Source organism: Zootoca vivipara, chromosome 3 (genome assembly GCF_965207765.1).
Source record: "Zootoca vivipara chromosome 3, rZooViv2.hap1.1, whole genome shotgun sequence".
Lineage (NCBI taxonomy): Eukaryota > Metazoa > Chordata > Lepidosauria > Squamata > Lacertidae > Zootoca > Zootoca vivipara.
The window spans coordinates 15732976-15749165 of NC_142586.1; the positions used below are offsets into that span (position 1 = coordinate 15732976).

A 16190-nucleotide genomic window follows, 5' to 3' on the forward strand; every position below is an offset into this window, starting at 1 on the left:
GAAAATGCCACAGTCCCTGCAGTGTTGCACAAGAAACAGCAGGCTTGACAGGACAGAGAGTGAACTACAAAGTCGGGTGTAGGAAGAAACACATAGAAGGAAAGTAGGCAGAAAACAGAAGTATAGAAGAGAGGTTTGGCAGATCCTGGGTAAAGGATGGTTTTTATCAACCTACACTAGTGGCCAAAATTGTGGAAACCTTATGGGGAAAGTGTATTTCCAAGGTTAATGGCTCATAACACCTGATTGGCTCTCTAAACCAGGCACCTCCAAACTGTGGCCCTCCAGATGTTTTGGCCTACAACTCCCATGATCCCTAGCTAACAGGACCAGTGGTCAGGGATGATGGGAATTGTAGTCCAAAACGTCTGGAGGGCCGAAGTTTGTGGATGCCTGCTCTAAACCAGGCTTCCCCAAACTAAGGCCCGGGAGCCGGATGCGGCCCGCAAGGCTCTTTTATGCGGCCCCGCCACCCACTGCTGCCGCCTGCTCTTAACAGTGTGGCTGCCCACTTCCAGGTTGCTGGAGCGTCGGAAATAGCTTGCGCGCATGCACAAGCGTCATTTCCGGCGCGCTTCTGGGTCGGAGGAGGCCCATGTGCATGCGCACAAGCTATTTCTGGTGTTCCAGTGACCTGGAAGTGTGCTGGAAATTGTGAGTGCACACACGTATGGGTGCACGCTCCCACGTGCTTCGGCCCACAGCGCAATTGGTGCTGGCGGCACTGGCCCTCGGCGACGTAAGTTTGGGGACCCCTGCTCTAAACCCTTATGCTCATTGGCTACATTCAAATGAAGGAAAGCTACTGCATACCGACCTAAGCAAGTTGTGCTTGCTTTTTCTGGTTATTTGGTTATACCTTTTGATAGAATACAGATAACTGAACAAACTTTGTTGCATTACATTCTAAATTAGATTGTCTTTCCATTGATATATAATTTCATGATATTACTCCAAAAAAGTGGTGTTTTGAGCCATCAAACTCAAAACTTTTCCCCAAAAGGTTTCCACAATTTTGGCCACTTGTGTATGCAGCACCCCATTTCCCATGGTGTCTAAGCCACTAAAAGGGAAGCCCAAAAACAGGTTCTCAGCCCCTTCTCCTTGTATCTTCAGCTACTTGATTTTTTAAAAGACAGAAAGATACGTTGTTCCTTGTCTTAAAAGATACACACACAGGGCCAGTGGGCTTTCAGAAATTCCCTAGTCCACAAAGAACCCACAACAGATATCATAAGGGAACCACTGTTTTATCACCTGCGTTTTATGGAGGCTTGTTCAATGGCAACACAGATGGAATCAGTATTTATTGCTTGTAGCCAAAAAGGTAAAGGGACCCCTGACAGTTAAGTCCAGTCGCGGACGACTCTGGGGTTGCGGCGCTCATCTTGCTTTACTGGCCAAAGGAGCCGACGTTTGTCCGCAGTTTTTCTGGGTCATGTGGCCAGCAGCGCACGGAAACACCGTTTACCTTCCCGCCGGAGCGGTACCTATTTATCTACTTGCACTTTGACGTGCTTTCGAACTGCTAGGTTGGCAGGAGCTGGAACCGAGCAGCGGGAGCTCACCCCGTCACGGAGATTCGAACCACTGACCTTCCGATCGGCAAGCCCTAGGCTCTGTGGTTTAGACCACAGCGCCACCCACGTCCCTGTTAGCGGGTTGTAGTCATATGCCACTGCAAACGGTACAAATAAGCCAAGACAAAGCACGAGTATTTGAACTCCCCAATTCTCACTTTACATAAAGTACACCTAAAATAATGGCACCCATAGAGTAGCTTCTTGAAAAAAAAATTAATGGTGGTTGAAAATTTTAGCAGTATTTTAAAGCTTTGGAGAACCATTGTGATTTTGTATTTGAACCTTTATGGGGGCTATTCTGCTTTGCACATTGCCTCAAGCCATTTTAAAGAAAGGATTTAGGTATTGTAGAAATAAATGATAATGACTGAGAGGTGAAATTCTGGATCCATTGCTGTCTCATCTGTAAAAAAATAGGGCTATTTTGGGGCTAGCCCTCCTAATCTCATGTTTGCTGTTGCGTGTCTCTACAAATAGCGCTAGCTGAAATCCCCCAAAAACCTAATTTTGGTGTGTTCTGGGATCATCTATGCTGTCTTGTTGACCTTCAGAGTTCTGGGAACTGATAGCCTCGGATTAATTCAATGCAAAGTCTTTTACATCTTCATCTTTAGTTTTAAACCAGGCCAGTTAGGAATGAGGCATGAATTACCATTATCATGTTTGGCATGTTAATCAGCTTGACTGCATAGGATTGCGGGCTTAAGGATTAGGTAATCAATCACTGCATTGTGAGGGGGCGCAAAATGTTCAGTATCATTAATCAGATAAGAGCCGTCTGGAAATACAGTAACTCATGTAAAGTGCAAGCCTATACAGTGTCTACTCAGAAGTAAGTGCCATTGAGTTCAGTGAAGCTTCCTCCCATATAAGGATTGCAGGTTTAGTTATCTAGAGAAAACCCATTCTGCAGTTTACACTGTCACTGACTGACTTAGATATGTCAATATCTGAATTTAAAGACAGGCATAGGCCACAGGGTTTAAAGTTCAGGCTACAAGGGGAAAGTTGGCCAGTTTGACACTTTTTAACTTCCACAGTTGGTAGACTTAGCTGTATATTTGCAATATTCAGTGTTTAAACTTCGACACTGTTTCAGATTGGCTCCGGGCAACATGTTATTCAATATTACCAATTTATTCATGACTGCCTATTTATTATACCGAATAAAATTATTCGGCAGATGCTAAGAGATGTGAGGAAGAATGAGAGCCCTTCAAAGGGTTATTGGAATTTGAAACAGAGTATTATAGTTGGTTATGCTTTCAATTTCTATAAGTTATGATTATTGCTTGTAAATTTATTCATGATGATCTGATAATGGGAATTTTTGTACATTCAGAGGCAATATTTATATTGTATCATATGTAAGGACATGGTTAGTTTTAATAGTGAATGTTGAAATGCTGTGGATTTATTTGTCTATCGAAGAGATAGGTTTATATTTTTAATTTAGTTAAAAAGGAAAGAAAATCTAGTCACCAGTAATATAATACCTTCACCACAAAATCCTTGTTTATTTATAATATTTATGTGTTATAAATAACACATTTATGTGTTGCCCTTTCAAATAAAGTTTGCTGAAGGCATCTTACATATTTGTTTGTTTCCCCCACTTTTCCTCCAAAGAGCTCAAGGCATCGTACATGGTTCTGTCTTTCCAACTTTTATTTTATCTTCACAACAACTCTGCAAGGCAGGCTAGAATGAGATTAATCAACTAGTGCTATTGTTAAACCAACAATGGCACTAGTTGATTAATCTCATTCTAGCCTGCCTTGCAGAGTTGTTGTGAAGATAAAATAGGGATAGGGATAATTTCAATTGGTGGAGTCAAATCTTAATGAGTGGAGGCTGAAAGTCAAGGTCACACAGTTGCTTCGTTTTTTGTAAAAAAAAAGATGAATAGGTTATTCATGGGTTTCTGCGATAGGGATCTGAAAAGGAAATATTAATGATTGCCTGTCCATCTAAGCCCATGTGTGCTGGTTTATTCAGAGTCAGAGAGCCTGACCGCATCCTTTTACACCCCCAAACATTGATCCTCTATATTATCATGTGAATATTGAAATATTGTAGGGATGCTCGCTGTCTGTTCCCGTCTAAAAATAAGCTGAAATGTTTGTTGCAAGCCTGCCGGGAGAACTATGTTAAACCAATATTCATTATTTGCTGTGGAAAAGCATCAATAACATCCCTGGTGTAAGCACATTAATTAGCTGGTTGGGTGGCTCACATTGCGTCAGGGTGAATTTTCCAGTGCCTCCCTGAGATACTGTTTATGAAAAGAAACAAATAATATCGAAGCCTCTCCTCATCTGCACATTGTGATGTCTATAAATAGTTGTTTTTAGCTTCTTCTTGACAAGAGTTTAAATATTCACAATAAGCTTGGAAATATTTTTCAATGAAAAGCAGCCGGGGGGGGGGAGAGAGTCGGAGGATAGTTTAAAATTAGAAATAAAAATGTGTTTCCCCTTTCAGTAAGGAAACTATATATTTATTATATGTGTTGATCATTACAAGTGCACAAGACCGTGCCCAGGCAATGGTGGTTGAGCCCACAATGTTTTCTCCTAATGAGGATGGGGCTAAAGTTGCCAACTCTTTTCTGGCAGCGCCTTCATGCGTTTAAGGTTTGCGTAACTAGGCACACACAGAGAGAGACACAAATCGGCACAAATCTAAATAATAACAGAAGTAAATTCTATTTTGAGAGAAAGGTTCAGATGTTGAATTCATGCCTTCCATCAAAGGTGCAGGAGCCATTGCAGGGGCAGAGGAGAAAAAGCAGACAGCACTAAGTTGTATGACTTGGAAAAAAGGGGCAGCATTATGCAACGTTATTGTGCCCCTTCCCTCTACCCCACTAGGGCCAATAGCCACCTGCCACGAAAATTAGAGCCACTGTTAGATTACTTCCTGGGTGGCTCACATGGCCAATCTGCTGTCTTTTTTAATGCATACTGCTATTAGAATTACACTGGGTGGGGTATTGGATTGTTGCTTTTGGTTTGATTTTGTATGTTGTGGTCTTGTTGTGAACCGCCCCAAGACCTCCGGGTATAGGGCAGTGTATAAGTTAAATAAATAATAATAACTGTTTGCTTTGCCAGTAAAGAGCAAGGCACATTGTTGTTTGGTTAGGCATCTTACGCTTTTATTTGCTGCCAGGTCCCGAATTTGTTTAAAAGAATTGTGTTTTAATGTTGTAACCCACCATGGGACCTTGGGGTAAAGGGCAGGTTAATAATAATAATAATAATAATAATAATAATAATAATAATAATTTGTTGTTGTTTAGTCGTTCAGTTGTGTCTGACTTTTCGTGACTCCATAGACCATAGCACGCCAGGCACTCCTGTCTTGCACTGCCTCCCGCAGTTTGGTCAAACTCATGTTTGTAGCTTCGAGAACACTGTCCAACCATCTCGTCCTCTGTCGTCCCCTTCTCCTAGTGCCCTCAATCTTTCCCAACATCAGGGTCTTTTCCAAGGATTCTTCTCTTCTCATGAGGTGGCCAAAGTATTGGAGCCTCAGCTTCACGATCTGTCCTTCCAGTGAATAATAATAATAATAATAATAATAATAATAATAATAATAATAGGAATCAATGTACTGTGCGTAGACGCAACTTCCGGTGTTGCTTTGCCCATCTATGGGCACTGAAAATGGCCGACTCCGGAAGTTGCGTCTACGCACTTCCGAACATGTGTAGACGCGACTTCCGGTGCCAGCGCCGGCCATTTTCAGTGCCCATAGATGGGCAAAGCAACACCGGAAGTTGCGTCTACGCAACCTCTGGTGTCGCGCAGCTGCCGATCCCGGATTTCTCCGCCGGGTACTTGGCAGCTATGGCAGGACTATAGCCCTACAGATATAAATCTTAAATACTCACAATATACCTCTTGTAAGCAAGCGAACAGATAGCCTCGCACAGTCCTAAAACGGAGGGCGGGGGCTGGCTGGCAGCTGTAGGGTGGCACACGGTATTTCCCTCCCCCCAAATAATACTGAGATGGCTATGTCTGAGGGTGGATCAGGTCGAAAGTATCCTCAAGTGTTCAATACAGTTCTGTTGAAACTGACATCAAAATTATTTCCTCAGGATACGAAAAAAACCGAGCTTTTCCTTCTTCATCGGTCTCTTGGGGCAGCTACCAAGAGGCTTTATTGAATTTCAGAAGCTAAACGTGAAACCAGCTCTTTAACATTTGGCAGATTACAAGAACCGCTGTGCATTGTTGCTCCACTGTTTCTGTCTGGGACATGCATTTATACGAAAAGGATTGAACATTTCAGGCAGAACACTCAAATTGTAAATATCTCAAAAAAAAAATGTTTTAATGAATGTTCTGCTTTCTTGCCCTTACAAGTTATGTACTGTAAAAGTCTCACTGTACCTGTATGTTCATAAATGGAAACCATGTTGGCTTGTTGCCCTTTCTTTCTTGGTCCATGGCACATTGGGTTGGGGAGGATTTTATGGCTTCAGCTTAGGCCAGGCATCCCCAAACTGCGGCCCTCCAGATGTTTTGGCCTACAGCTCCCATGATCCCTAGCTAACAGGACCAGTGGTCAGGGATGATGGGAATTGTAGTCCAAAACATCTGGAGGGCCGAAGTTTGGGGATGCCTGGCTTAGACACTTGTAAGTTGAATTCCCAGGAACTGAAGTCTTAAAAGCTGCGTCTCCTACAGTACAGCCCTGTGCATGTTTGCCTACAAAACTCTCTGGGCTTGCTCCCAGATAAGTGTGCCTAGGATTGTATTGACAACATAGGCAGTTTAAGTCCATTTTTTTGCATTTACTCATGTCTATAATTTGAACGGACTAGTTGAGTATGTAATCAATGTACAATGGGTATTTTGAAGTTTTTGTCCGCTATTAACAATGTTCAGATAGGGGATCACACTGAAAGCACAAAGGGTCCATGAGATGAATATTATCCCTTTCATCCAGCATTTATTTTTTGGCAAATTTCCTGATGAAAGACAGGGTTTCATAAAACCTACATGCCTGCTCCCTGCCTTCCCGTCTGCATTTATCATTCCCCTTATTTGATCGAGTCTCTGATCCTGGATTTGTCTGCATTCGCCTTTATCAAAAGTGTAAGGAATCTTCAATAAGAAGACAATCAGCTCTTTCCCTGCCCTTGCCTTTCATAGTTTTTTTTGTATCATGATTAGATTAGAAGACATAACACCACATTCACCCTCCAGTCCTTACCAGTTGAGGAGAGATGTAGACTGTGACTAGCATCTATTACACTGGATGCTTTGTGATGCTGCAGGCTACTGAAATGATACATTCTTTCCCCCAGAGAATTCTGGGTACTGTAGCTTACCCCACCCCCACAGGGTGAAAATTCCCAGCAACCCTTAGCACACTACAGTACCCAGAATTCTTTGAGACGGGAAATGTACATTGTATGTACTTTAAAGATATAGTGTAGATGCAGCCCAACGATAATGATGCAAGTGTTAAGTCTAATTGAGAACAATGGGTACAATTCAGCCAATTCACTGGTTTCCATGGGATGGTTGTCCAATGCAATCCTAGGCATAGAAGTATAATTCACATTTCCTACAATATTCAGTGGGACATGCTCTCAGACAGTAAGCGAGGGTAAGATATCCGGCTGCAGTAGCTTTCTTACGGAAATTAAATTTCTCTCTCTCTCTCTCTCTCTCTCTCTCTCTCTCTCTCTCTCTCACACACACACACACACACACACACACACACACACACACACCACTTAGCCTGTATACACACAATGCTTTATACTGAATTTCTGTGTTTTTCTTATCTTTTCCTGTTCATAGCTTTCAGTGATAGCTGGCCCTGAGAAGTGACAAATAAATAACTGTGTATCTGAAGAAGTGTGCATGCACACGAAAGCTCATACCAAAATAAAAATTTAGTTGGTCTTTAAGGTGCTGCTGGAAGGAATTTTTTTTATTTTGTTTGGAATAACAACAATTTCGGATTCTAATATATTTCACATCTCAGTTTGATTTTAAGGTGCTATATTGTCTTCAGCAGAGTTTCAAACACGGATATTCAGTGCAGTTAGTGTGTTGGAGGAAAATCAACAACAAAGTCGCACATACCTAGCCCCAACCATTGACGTCATTCTCAGAGTAATTGTTTCAGCCATAATGCCCAATGGGACTGCTGGTGAGCCTTGCATAAGGGCAAGGCTGCCAGTGCGCTAGCCTATGGCACTGTTTGAGTGCCCTCGGCTTCTCATTGTTCAGATCTAATTAGAGGGCACTGTAATTCAAAATCAATTCATTTCCTGCTGGTTAGTAACTAATTCTCCCATCAGTGTGAGTCAAGAGATTATTTTTGCAGGTTAGAACTTTATTTAAGCTATGATTGCACCTGAGACCAGCCGTGTGTGCAGGCAATAAACAACAGGCAAGAAGCAGGCATCTTTCTCAGCCATTCGTGTTAGTTAAAAGAAAGGTGCTTTATTGGAGAGGGAAGGGTCTCACACAGGTGATGCTCGGTACCTGAACCCTGCGAAGGCAAAACCTACTGCAGCAATGGCGCAGAATAGGGCTATTTAACTTAGGTTACAAAATGGTGTTTCTAAATTGCTTGTATGTAAGAACAAAGATGGCTTGCTTAAGCTATACAGTCTAAGCCTGGATCACCCATCCTAGACCTTCTTACTGGTAGGGTTTGCATGGTGGAAGAGAGAGGGCAAAAACCCTCCCAAGGTGAAAGGTATGTGACCTAGCTAAGCCTGGCAGCTTATTCTTTGGTCTTAACTTCTTCCTACATCAATTAGAGTTAAACATCTTGGTTATATGAGGCTGGAGATATCCCCCAGAGAGGGCAAAGACAACTTCTCCCAGGAAACATATCATAACCCCCTTTCTTTTGAGTACAGTGGTATCTTGGTTCTCGAACTTAATCCGTTCTGGGAGTCCATTCGACTCACGAAACCATTCAAAAACCAAGACGTAGTTTCCAATTGGCTGCAGGAGCTTCCTGCACTCAAGCAGAAGCCGTGTTGGAAGTTCAACTTGCGAAAAACGTTCACAAAGAGGAACACTTCCAGATTTGCGGCGTTCAGGAGCCGATTTGTTTGACGACTAAGCCATTCAAAAACCAAGGTACCACTCTACATGCTTCACTTAATCTAGTGCAGGCCATCAAGTCGAAAGGGGGGCAGGGAATTAGCTCCCTTTTTTATAATGGGTTGTACAAGCCATGCTTAGTAGAAGGGAATGCCTTAGAAGAGGCATGAGCAAAGGGAATGATTCTTCTCAGATTTATTCTATTTATTACATTTTCCTATGTTCCACAAAACATAGGAAATGCAAGAAAGCAAAATGGCTGTCCAACGAGGCCTTACAAATAGCGGAGGAGAGGAGGCAAGCAAAATGCAAGGGAGATAGGGAAAGATACAGGAAACTGAATGCAGATTTCCAAAAAACAGCAAGGAGAGACAAGAGGGTCTTCTTAAATGAGCAATGCAAAGAAATAGAGGAAAACAATAGAATGGGGAAAACCAGAGATCTGTTCAAGAAAATTGGAGATATGAAAGGAACATTTCGTACAAAGATTACCATAATCAAGGACAAAACTGGTAAGGACCTAACAGAAGCAGAAGACATCAAGAAGAGGTGGCAAGAATACACAGAGGAATTATACCAGAAAGACATGGAGGTTTCGTACACCCCAGGTAGTGTGGTTGCTGACCTTGAGCCAGACATCTTGGAGCGTGAAGTCAAATGGGCCTTAGAAAGCACTGCTAATAACAAGGCCAGTGGAAGTGATGATATTCCAGCTGAACTATTTAAAATTTTAAAAGATGATGCTGTTAAGGTGCTACACCCAATATGCCAGCAAGTTTGGAAAACTCAGCAATGGCCAGAGGATTGGAGAAGATCAGTCTACATCCCAATTCCAAAGAAGGGCAGTGCCAAAGAATGCTCCAACTACCGCACTATTGCGCTCATTTCACACGCTAGCAAGGTTATGCTTAAAATTCTACAAGGCAGGCTTAGGCAGTATGTGGACCGAGAACTCCCAGAAGTGCAAGCTGGATTTCGAAAGGGCAGAGGAACCAGAGACCAAATAGCAAACATGCGCTGGATTATGGAGAAAGCTAGAGAGTTCCAGAAAAACATCTACTTCTGCTTCATTGACTATGCAAAAGCCTTTGACTGTGTCGACCACAGCAAACTATGGCAAGTTCTTAAAGAAATGGGAGTGCCTGATCACCTCATCTGTCTCCTGAGAAATCTCTATGTGGGACAAGAAGCTACAGTTAGAACTGGATATGGAACAACTGATTGGTTCAAAATTGGGAAAGGAGTACGACAAGGTTGTATATTGTCTCCCTGCTTATTTAACTTATATGCAGAATTCATCATGCGAAAGGCTGGACTAGATGAATCCCAAGCCGGAATTAAGATTGCCGGAAGAAATATCAACAACCTCAGATATGCAGATGACACAACCTTGATGGCAGAAAGCGAGGAGGAATTAAAGAACCTTTTAATGAGGGTGAAAGAGGAGAGCGCAAAATATGGTCTGAAGCTCAACATCAAAAAAACCAAGATCATGGCCACTGGTCCCATCACCTCCTGGCAAATAGAAGGGGAAGAAATGGAGGCAGTGAGAGATTTTACTTTCTTGGGCTCCTTGATTACTGCAGATGGTGACAGCAGTCACGAAATTAAAAGACGCCTGCTTCTTGGGAGAAAAGCAATGACAAACCTAGACAGCATCTTAAAAAGCAGAGACATCACCTTGCCGACAAAGGTCCGTATAGTTAAAGCTATGGTTTTCCCAGTAGTGATGTATGGAAGTGAGAGCTGGACCATAAAGAAGGCTGATCGCCGAAGAATTGATGCTTTTGAATTATGGTGCTGGAGGAGACTCTTGAGAGTCCCATGGACTGCAAGAAGATCAAACCTATCCATTCTTAAGGAAATCAGCCCTGAGTGCTCCCTGGAAGGACAGATCGTGAAGCTGAGGCTCCAATACTTTGGCCACCTCATGAGAAGAGAAGAATCCTTGGAAAAGACCCTGATGTTGGGAAAGATGGAGGGCACTAGGAGAAGGGGACGTCAGAGGACAAGATGGTTGGACAGTGTTCTCGAAGCTACGAACATGAGTTTGACCAAACTGCGGGAGGCAGTGCAAGACAGGAGTGCCTGGCGTGCTATGGTCCATGGGGTCACGAAGAGTCGGACACGACTAAACGACTAAACAACAACAAAATGTTCCACAATTCTTTTAATTATCTCAAAACATTCTACACTGCTATTTCTCATTTATTCTCACGATAGCCCTGTGAATTTTCTCACATTTTGGAGAATGTGACTGACCCAAAGTGAGTGCCATGGCTGAATAAGTACTTGAATGAACCTGGATTTTCCCAGCCCAACTCCAATTCTCTTAACTCAGGGGTAGCCAACATGGAAATCTCCAGATGTTATTGGTAAGGTGAAACTGATAAGACAGAGACCTGGTGGGTGGTTTCTGGACACGTGTCACCTGCTAACATTTTGCATGTCCTAAAAATAGAGAACGTGCACAGAAATACGTTTGCAATCCATGGTTCGTTTAGGGCACCCACTTTTTCCTGGCAAAAGAGGCCTGTGCAGTAAGATAGAAATACAACAGATGCAGCTTCTTTAATATGACAATGAAGGGCAACTGGTGGAAACTTAACCTGTTGAATTTGCATCATTTGTGTGGCTCTTTAAAAGTTTGGCAATAATCCAGAAACAGAAAGCTGCACCCAATCCACACCTAACACAAGAGAAAAATATTGTAAGGGGTGGAAGGTGGGGTCTTAAGTTTAGCTAGACAGCATTTTCTGAGCTTAACACATCTTCACAAGTATTCTCTTTCTGTAGCTCTTTCCAGGAATGATAGAGAAGTTTTCCTCTCTCTTCAGAAGTTCAAAAAAAGTCTCGCCATTTTCTAAAAATGAAACGTATGGGTCGCCCCCCCTCAGCACCTTGTTTTTGCTGTGAACCAGTTCTGGAAAAAAGGACCTAATTCTCAGGGAAAATATTTACTTCTTGTTTGAATACTGGAATGATTATAGTCGGGGTGGTCTCAGAAATTTAACTTCTGCAACTTGGTACTGTATGATCATTCTTCAGAAGGATAGAATTTCAAACCTAGTTTATTCAAAATATTGCACAAACAAGCCCAACAGATTTAGAAGAGTCTCTGCAACTTGAATTTATAGAGTGTAATCATTAGCATGTTAGTGGTTTCTGCAGACAATCTAATTCATTAAAGCATTTTCTGAAGAAAAAAGCCAATAGCTTTTTCTTCTCCCAGTAGAAATTTTAAAAGTGTGACTTTAAGCACGACAGGTAGTAGTTTAATCATGTCGGCATTATTTAAACGCATTGCTTTTGTTCATTAATTAGTGCAGCTCCAGCTTTGCTTAGTTTTACTGTGTAGTTTGGCTGCTTGTGATTTATTTTTTTAAATATGTGGCATCACATGCTGCTAGATGGTGAGCCCAGTCCGATAATCCTCAATCTGCTCATCTTGTTTGTGGGGTGGCCTGAGCTGGATCTGCCCAATAGAAAAGCAGTGCAACAAACAGTAAACTGTGGACAGCCAATGTTTACAGATGCAAACTCCATGTACTTCATTCAGCATCTGAGATCCCACTTTGAGTCTCTTCCCTTCCCTAACCAAGGTTTTTTTGTAGTGGGACTCCAAATTCCAGCACTCCCAGTCGGCATGGCCAATGATCAGGGAAGATGGAACTCATCTGAAGGGCCAGCGTTTCCCAACCCCAGCTCAACTCTGTTGAGCTCTTTGAATTCCCTAATAAAAGAATAGCAGGATTGACACTTTAAAACAAATTCATCTCTTTTATACCCATGTTTAAGACATTAGGAATCCCCAGGCTAATTGGACTCCTAGGCGCACGCACTGTTTGGATACGAGCATGATATATTCCATGTATAGTATGGGACCATCCTCCGAGGCAGTCTCAGCTGGTAGTGAAATCACCAATTTCCACTTTGCCGAAAGATAGCAAGATACAAAATCATTTCCAGCTCACTTGGAAATATTTCCAAGTTGATTGAGAGAATTATCTCAGTTGGCAGTTTGTTTGTTTGTTTTAAGAAGGGTAGTGAAAGTACCTACCTATTGATTTTTCTTGTGGAAACTTAATCACAGGTATCGGTGTGTGAATACAGATGTGAATATGTTATTTATAAGAGTGAGCAAAAAAATAATTAGAAGAATATTTTTTATACAATCCCAGTATTTGGGGGGGGGGGGCAGTGACCCGTTGTTACTTGCTCATTCAATTGTTTCCTTTGCCCACTTAACTGTAAGCACAGCTCAGCTCTTCGGCTTCCGTTTTCTGCTCTCTCTCTCTCCAGAAGTGAGGGAAAGCTGCAGGCAGGAGAGATTAGAACAGGAATGGGGAACCTGTACCCCTTCAGGTGTGTCTCTTTTGTAGGAACTCTTTTTAGGCGTTCTGCATTTTTCAATTTTTGGACTACAGCTTCTCATTGCCCATGCTGACTGGGGCTGAAGGGAAGGTTAGTCTGGGAACATCTGGAGGGCCACAGGGCCACTATCCTTGAGTTAGAGAATACTTGAAAGGCAGGCAACATAGTTGCCATGTCTCTTCCTGACAGGGGCCCCGGTGACTTGAACAGCTGCATGGCGGGCAGAAAATGGAAACTGGGACAGCACTTCCTCTCATGAGGATGCCGCGGCAGAAAAAAGGCTACATCTGTTGATTTTCTGCCTGCCATATGGTTCTTCATAGCACACAACTTTGGGGGAATTGTGGTAACTGCACGACAATCTTCTGCCTATTTCACTGGATTCACATATTCCATTTACAGCTCTCTGCAAAGAGTTGCGAAGGAAACCTTCAAAAGCGTAAGAAGTAGTATCTCGTATCAGTTTGAGCCTATGCACACGGGCGGCAACAGAGCCCGAGGTGTTATTTTATTTCAGCAAGTACTCCTCCTGGTGTTAATACTATACATGTCAACATGCCTTGGATTTTCATTATCAGCTTGAATGGCGCTAGCAGCAAACTACTCTAAAGCACACTCCCCGCCCCAAAGAATTAAAAGTTGGGGTAAGAATTACCCGTCCCTAGAAGGGCTCCCAGGCCATTTCCCCATATGAGCCTATTCATTAAAACAAGGCAATGCCCAGGTCTGTTAACTCATTCAGAGATTTAACAGGACAGTGTCTTCCGAGTCTGTGTGCTGGGAATTGTTCAATCACATCTGCAGCAGAAATGGGACAGACATACCCATCCTCCAAACTGGGAGGAAAGATGACAAGAGCAGTGGGTAGCGGCATTCTGCTCAGAGCAGCTTTGCCTTATTTACCCTGTTTTCCCCAAAAGAGACACACCCATAAAATAAGCCGTAGCAGGATTTCTAAGCACTTGCACAATACTGTATGAGTCGTACACCGAAAATAAGACATGGCTGCCCTCCGCCATGCGGTGCCGCGCCCGGAGCCTCCTTCCCGCTGGAATAAGACACCTCCCGAAAATAAGCCATAGTGTGTCTTCTTGAGGAAAAATAAATATAAGACAGTGTCTTATTTTCGGGAAAATACAGTATTTAGCTCACTTATGTTCCACTTTTCCTCCAGTCCAGGTTGTTCAGAGCAACCTTTCCTTTCCCGCCCCTTTTTATCTCCCTCATAGATTTGAGCCGATAGGTACTGACTGGCTCAAAGCAAGGGCCCATCTGCACTAGACATTAAAAGCAGCATTATGCATGGGCGTACCCAGCGAGGGGCAGGGGGGCAGCTGCCCCCTAGAAGCAGGGCTGGTGCAGCCGTGGGCGAGAGCGGTGCTGCCAGTGGGCAGAGGCGGAGCGTGAATTTGGCGTTCCCGCCCACTGCGCCCTCCCTCCAGCTCCCCATCGCGCCCTCCGGCAAGGCCAAGCGCGGCGGGGAACCAGAGAGCGCGACGGGAAGCTGGAGGGCACGGCAGGCGGGAACACCGAACTCGCGCTCAGTCGGGCTGTGTTCCGCCTCCGCCTCTACCCACCAGCCCCGCCGGCAGCACCGCTCTCGCCCACGGCTGCGCACTCTGCCGGGGTCCTGGCCATAGTGCACCGGGGGCGGCCCGGCAGGCCAGAGCGAGCGCCCTGGCTGCGTGCTGTCAGTGGAGCCCCGCCGCCTCCGACTGCAAAAAGCTTCACGGCGCCTAGGTGAGGTCTGTTTCACCTGGGCTCCGTAGCCCTGCCCACATTCCCACTTTGTGGCCCCTCCCCTCCCGTGCCTTGCCCCCCCCTGCCCCCCCTAGTTTTGATCCTGGGTACACCCCTGGCATTATACCACATTAAACAGTCATGGCTTCCCCTCCAGAAAAGAACTGGAACCATAGTTGGTTAAGGGTTCTGAGAGTATTGCCCCCATGGAACTACAACTCCCAGAGTTCCATGAATATAAACTGTTAGACCATTCTTGAGAACTGTAGGGAAATAGGGGTTGCCTAGCTTTCACTACCCTTAACCAACCACAGTTCCCAGAATTCTTTGAGGGAAGCCACGGCTGATACCGCTTTAAATGTGTACAGCAGATGGGATCCCAGGGAGGTGCACAGTTGAAACATGGACTCCCAAGTCCTACCCCAATGCTCTAACCACTAGCCCACAGTCACCAACACACAGGAAGAATTGCACATATTTTTAACAGCTCCCATTGCTACATTACATAGCGAGTTACACAATGAGTTGCCCTCTTTTTCCTGCCCCCCTCCACAACAGGAGAACGACCTAATTATATCCCCCCTGGGCTGGACCTACAATGCATGCACATTCACTCTCTGATGCAGGATTAACTAGTTCTAGGTAAACCTACGCAGTAACTATAATGCATCATGCGCTACTTTGGTGACAATTTTTATGAATGTTCTTAGTCCTGGAATCCCTGTCTGCTTTTCCTCATCCCATCACAGCTAATTTTGGTGTACAAGAGAACGTCTTAATACGGGGCATCGTAATAAAGCTGGCATTTGGGGCCACGACGTGACTGAATCAAAAGTTTTGCTTTTGCCAGGTTGCCTCCTCTTGTCCCCAATTTTGTCTCTTGGTCTGTCATCTTCTCCAAATGCCTAGCTTACAAGGGTTGGCAATCAAGGACAGGGAAAGGTCAAAGTCACCTTTTCACTCTCTCTCTCGTCTGGTCTTTTGGCTTACTCTCTTACATCCTGAGTTCCTCCTGTGTCTTGTTCCAGCTTGGATTCAGCCTTGGCTCACTGCTATTCAAACACATAATCTCCCTCCCTTTTAGAATAGCCTTTTATTTGCTCTATTAATAAAGCACCCTTTTCTGGCAACGCATTGATCTCTGCTGTGTTTTCCTCCAAGGAACTCTGCAAGGCCAATCCACTGTCCAAACCAAAGAGCCTAATGCTACACACACTGCTAATTTATAAATCTTTCTAGCTTTTAGGTCGGCTCTGCTGGACTGTCTTTTCAGCAGAAACAGAGCCAAAAAGGCCACAGAGCAAGGTGGTTTTCCTAGCAGCAGGTCTAACTTCCTTCTGTCAGTCTTGTTCCTGAAGGGTTTACTTCCTGAACAGAAATAGGTTTCAGAAGTGGAAAGTCA

General features: G+C 43.9%; 1 protein-coding gene across 1 annotated transcript in view; it reads left to right on the top strand.

The window, feature by feature from the left end:
- Positions 1-16190, top strand: part of VSNL1 (visinin like 1) — a 94392-nt gene that overhangs the window by 74939 nt on the left and 3263 nt on the right. The window lies entirely within an intron of this gene.